Genomic DNA, 6,279 nt, shown 5'->3' on the forward strand with positions numbered 1-6,279 from the left:
ATTACTCTTAAATTTGTATCTATATTTTTATATATAGTGGTGAAAAGCGTGAAACAGAGTGATTCTGAGTCTTTATACTGGTGACTAGATGACCTTTCAAGCCAAATCTACAAATGGTTTCATTTTAATAATAATATTTGATGGATTTAATTAATTTTTCAAAAAAATAAATAGATTTCAGCTTTATTTAAATGATTTAAAATATTGACATTAATTACTAGAATTAACCTTACACCTTTTAATTTTAGTAAATAATTTTGAATATTTCAGGATAAAAACAGCATTTTTGCGAACAAAAATTTAAGTGTTTTGTTCTTTTTATTTATATTAATTAAATTTTTTAATGAAAGTTTACTCAAATATTATATACTTTCAATATAATTACCTTTTAATACTTTAGATTATTGCTATCAATAGAACATAATGATGTGAAAATCTAGATTATTATGACATGATGATTAATTTTGTTAAAGTTAAGACAAGAAAAACTTATGGAGCGAATACATAATAATTCATAATTTATCCACATATTTACTTCTTATTCATCCAAACAGCCAAATATTCATAATAACAATTAAGTTGAATAATCTTTGATATTTTGACAATTTTTAGGCATTTAATCATAGATTTATACTTTTAGTCATTTTAACGGCCATAGATGTACATATATATATATGTATATGTATGTATTTTTTTTTAATGTTTATTTTTGAGAGAGAAAGACAGAGTGTGAGCAGGGGAGAGGCAGAGAGAGAAGGAGACATAGAATCTAAAGCAGGCTCTAGGCTCTGAGCTGTCAGCACAGAGCCTGACGCGGGGCTGGAACCTATGAACCATGAGATCATGACCTAAGCTGAAGTAGGACACTCAACCACTGAGCCACCCAGGCACCCTGATTTACATATATTTTTAGATCTCACCATTTTATGGATTTATCAAGTAGATAACAGAAAAAAATATTTTATTTATTTTTATTTATTTATTTTTCAATATATGAAGTTTATTGTCAAATTGGTTTCCATACAACACCCAGTGCTCATCCCAAAAGGTGCCCTCCTCAATACCCATCACCCAACCTCCCCTCCCTCCCACCCCCCATCAACTCTCAGTTTGTTCTCAGTTTTTAAGAGTCTCGTATGCTTTGGCTCTCTTCCACTCTAACCTCTTTAGAAAAAAATATTTTAAAAATACTTTTTATCTTGATTTAAAACTTAAAAAAAATTAAATATGGTATGTGGACCCTCATTTGAATTCTTGCCCTGGTTCCTGCAAATGTTAGCAGAGGCTGACCTGTAAACTATGGACCTAACTTACGTTCTTTTTTTTTCTTTTTAAAAATTTTTTAATGTTTTATTTATTTTTGAGAGAGAGACCGAGTGTGAGAGGGAGACACAGAATCTGAAGCAGGATCCAGGTTCTGAGCTGTCAGCACAGAGCCTGATGCGAGGCTTGAACCTAAGGCAGCAAGATCATGACCTGAACTGAAATTGGATGCTTAACTGACTGAGCCACCAGGCACATCACATTCTTAACACAACTGCTGTGACTCCTAGTGGGGAGCAGGTGAAACGGGGCCAAGCAAACATGGTAGCAAACTAGGCTATTGCAGTTCTCCTGGAAGAGTGGTGGAGATAGAATTGGTGAGAATTAGTCTGAATCTGTTTTTTTGAAGGTAGAGCCAAGATTTGCTTATGGATTGGTATAGAATGTAATAGAGAAGATGCAAAAAAGGACTCTAAGATTTTTGACCTGAGCAACTGGTAAGTGACAGGGCTATTTAATTCTTGCCTTTTAGGATTGTTGTGAGGATTATTTAACTGAAATAACATATGTAAAATCTCTAGTACAGTGCCTAGTACCTAGTAGTGGCAATAAATGGTAGTTGTGAGCATTAATTACCTTATTTGCTCATCTCTAAAGCCATGCAAGATACTGATGTTATATTGTGTGTGTGTGTGTGTGTGTGTGTGTGTGTGTGTGTGTGTGTGTTTTCCCAGAAAAAGAAATTGGTCAAGAAATGGAATGAATTGGTCAAGGGCATATAGCTAATGAATTGAAAAAGCCAGCTTAGAATTAGACATTTCTCTATGAAAGGAGCATGCAGAAAGCCTTTGAGGGCAGCTATACCAGGACAGGAACTGGTGTTTGCCAAGTGTGGTTTGGGAACCTGGAATTTAAACTTTGGTTGAGGTCTATCCTGAGGGGGCTTTTTCTGTAGACGTACATCATTGGAAACGCCTCATAGAGGATATGTGTGGTTTCCTTTACTCACAGAACTATGTGTTAGATCTGTGGGAAAGAACTACAAGACATCTATCTGCTGACACTCTGAGAAAGATCTAATAGTCAGATTTTTACAATCTTAGGTATTGGCGTGTTCCAACAATCTGTATAGTTCTTGGGTGTGATAGTTTAGGGGTGAATATGATTTGAACTCATTCATGTTTACAGGGCGTCTGACATTAAAAACCGGGGAGATTCATCTACTCTGACCCTAAATATGGCCTTAAAGTAAAGGAATTGGATCCCAAAGATTACAGGTGGGGATTTTTTTTTTTTAGATTCTTTCTGCCCCTCTTTATTTTTAAAGTGAGTAATTATATGCTTACTTTGTAGGTTTGTTGGAAAGATTTATATATTTTTTTTCATCTTCAAAAATTTTTTTTAATTTTATTTTTAAGTTTTTAAAATTTACATCCAAATTAGTTAGCATATAGTGAAACAATGATTTCAGGAGTAGATCCCTTAATACCCCTTACCCATTTAGTCCATCCCCCCTCCCACAACCCCTCCAGTAACCCTCAGTTTGTTCTCCATATTTATGAGTCTCTTCTGTTTTGTCCCCCTCCCTGTTTTTGTATTATTTTTGCTTCCCTTCCCTTATGTTCATCTGTTTTGTCTCTTAAAGTCCTCATATGAGTGAAGTCATATGGTTTTTGTCTTTCTCTGACTGACTAATTTCACTTAGCAAAATATCCTCCAGTTCCATCCATGTAGTTGCAAATGGCAAGATTTCATTCTTTTTGATTGCTGAGTAACACTCCATTTTATATATATATATATATATATATATATATATATATATATGCCACATTTTCTTTATCCATTCACCCATCGATGGACATTTGGGCTCTTTCCATACTTTGGCTATCGTTGATAGTGCTGCTATAAACATGGGGGTGCATGTGTCCCTTTGAAACAGCACACCTGTATCCCGTGGATAAATGTCTAGTAGTGCAATTGCTGGGTTGTAGGGTAGTTCTATTTTTAGTTTTTTGAAGAACCTCCATACTGTTTTCCAGAGTGGCTGCACCAGCTTGCATTCCCACAAGTGGGGAATTTTGAAGTATGTCCATATTTAAGTGGTGATCAAAGAAGCCCAACCAAAAGAACTCTGGACTGATAGTGACAACTGGATTGAACACAAGTTCTTCTTTTCAAAAAATTGTTTGTGTGTTTATTTATTTTTGAGAAAGAGGCAGGGCGAAAGAGAGGCAGAGAGAGAGGGAGACAGGGAATCCCAAGCAGGCTCCATGATATCTGCACAGAGCCTGATACAGGGCTTGAACTCACTAACTGGGATCATGACCTGAGCCAAAATCTACAGTTGGATGTTTAACCAACTGTGTCATCCAGGTTCCCTGAAGGTTCGTTTTAAAAGGACTGTCTTAGGGGCACCTGGGTGGCTCAGGTGGTTGGGTGTCTGACTTTGGCTCAGATCATGATCTCACCATTCGTGAGTTCAAGCCCGGTACCAGGCTTTGTGCTGACAGGTTGGAGCCTGGAGCCTGATTGGGATTCTGTGTCTCCCTCTCTCTGTGCCTCTCCCCTGCTCACACTCTGTCTCTCTCTCCTTCAAAAATAAATAAACATTAAAAAAATAAAAGGGCTATTTTGAAGGTTATGATTCTGACTTTGGAGGAACTGTGGTGATTGGGAGTGGAAGGAATCACAGGTAAAATTTCTTAAATAAAAAACTTATAGTCTTAAAAAAAACAAACGTTAGTATCTGCAGATGTGTTTTGGAAGAGGAGCAGGTAAAAATGCCTCTTCGTGGAGGTAGGGATCAGCATTTCTGAGTCTCTGGAAGAGTCAATTAGTGGTGAGGCCAACTCATCAGGAAATCAGAAGCTTTTCACCCTAAATCAGCTTAGATTACTGCTTTGTCCTTCTTGCATCTGTTAGTTTCAATGAGTTGCAGCCATTTTGCAACATTTAGTAGCAGCAGCACCCAGTGTCTACTGATTGTTGCATTCCAGGCACCATTATAGGCCCTTTACCTGTATTATTTTTCCTTTAATCCTCACAACAGCCTTGTGAGGGAAGTAGTATAGTTATTCCTAGTTCACAAATTAGGAAACTGAGGCACACCCTGGTTAAATAACTTGCATAAGGTTACACACCTAAGTAGTAGCAGAGCCAGGGTTCAAACATGAGCAGCAGAATTCACCTGGTTTCAAGTTAAACCTGTTCATTTTATAGATCCTAAAACTGAAGCTCAGAGAGGTTGAACACCTGGCTGAGGATCACACAGCTAGTTGATGGCAGAACCTTAGCCCAAGTCTGTTTCACCATCCTGGGCTGAAAGGAGCTTTTGCTTGCCCTTTGGAGGCTTTGGCCTGCTTGAGGAATGGATTCTATATCTGGGCACAATATCCGATTTTTTGCATGATGGTTTTGATATTATGGCTTTTTATAACTTTTTCAATCTTGTTTTATGAACATGGTTGCAGGACCTTATTCACAGTTCTCTGCTTAGTTCCCCCCTGTAATCAACAGCAGACTCCTGCAAATGTCAGTTCCAAAAGTTTTTCTTTAAACAGTAGAATTACAAGGAATTTTGATGGAGTTAGGACTTGCTTTCTCCTCTCCTCCTTCCTTTCTCACTATAAAACTGTAAGAGAAAGGCTCACTGGCATAAAGGAAATGGAGTAATTTCCTTTTAAATTTGCATCCCCAAATTAGCCCCCAAAATGAAAGCCTCACACTCAGCCTGATCCTATGGGCTTAGGAAGGCCATTTCAACTTCTTAGAGGACAGGAGAAAGAGGCAGAAAGGTGGCCAGGATGGAATTGTGAGGATAAACCTCCAGTGGATATGATCCAAACTGCAGTGAACTTACAAATTCCCTGCCTTAGTTTCTTCACATGCAAAGTTCTTCTGGCAAGGGTCAATGAATTATTTCCTAAATTTTATTCTTAAATAACTCACTTGTTGTTTAGAATAAAAAAACCCACAAACCAATAGGCCTTGCTTCCCCCAACACCACCCCACCCCAAACTACTATAGTTTCTTACTGAAAGTCCTCTTGTTATTCTTTGCTTTAACAGCGGTAAGATTCAAGAAGCTAATCTTTGCTATAACTCTTCATCTCTGTAGAATATTTTCCATTTGATTTTTGACTTCCAGAATGCCAAATGAGATTACAAAGGATCTATGTGTCTAAAGAGTATAATCTACCATGCCCAGAGTTTCTAGGAGATAAGGGGGGGAAATGCTTAGCCATTTGCAATGTCTAGTACAAGGTTCACTCTTGGAGCTCTGCCCTCTATGAGACTGGCTGAGATGTCATCGTGTCTTATCTAGGTAAAGGGCAGGCCTTGTCCAATTAGAGATTTAATTTTAAATAAAAACGCCAGAGCTTGCTTGAGATTTCCTTTTTAAAGCCCCATTGGGTGTGATTGCATTCTGGGGACATAAGATGGGGCTAAAAACTCTCCAAAGCTGCTATTCTAGGTGTCTAAACTCACTCACTAAGATCACAGCAGGGACCACAGACGTCACACCTGGAATCTGGAATGAGCATTAAAATTGGCAAGGCTGAAAAGGCATTAGTAAACATTATTAAGAATTCCATGCAGGCAATTAGACTTCAACAGTATCTTTGGAGTGGGTGTTTTTTCCCTTTTCTTTCTTTCTTCCTTTTTTTTTTTTTTTTTTTGCATCTTTATTTCTATCTTGCTAATGAGAGAGTAATGAGCCACATACTTGTTACCTAGAAGGAATATCTCGGCAAAGCTCTAGTGAACTTAAAAACAGTATTTACAAACTGATTATTGTTCGCATTCATTATAAATTTTAAATTAGAAGGAATTGTAATAAAGAGAGCCAGGAAACGAGTTGTTCTTACTTGGAGGTTTCATGGGCTCTTAAACGGTGAAATGCTGATTTCTGCCACTGCCGAACTGGCAATGGGAGATGTTCGTGGACTCCAGAAGAGGATGTTTCACAGCTCTGGATTTGTTTGTTCCCCTTGTTTATTTTATACAACACGATTGT

At 37.5% G+C, this 6,279-nt stretch overlaps 1 non-coding gene across 1 annotated transcript; it reads left to right on the forward strand.

The window, feature by feature from the left end:
- The first annotated feature begins 2,184 nt into the window (after window positions 1–2,184).
- LOC131489992 (small nucleolar RNA SNORA18) lies at window positions 2,185–2,315 on the forward strand. The gene has a single exon (XR_009250889.1). It is a non-coding gene; the product is annotated as a small nucleolar RNA SNORA18 (small nucleolar RNA).
- Window positions 2,316–6,279: the final 3,964 nt, after the last annotated feature.

The sequence above is a fragment of the Neofelis nebulosa genome, chromosome 1, assembly GCF_028018385.1.
Source record: "Neofelis nebulosa isolate mNeoNeb1 chromosome 1, mNeoNeb1.pri, whole genome shotgun sequence".
NCBI lineage: Eukaryota > Metazoa > Chordata > Mammalia > Carnivora > Felidae > Neofelis > Neofelis nebulosa.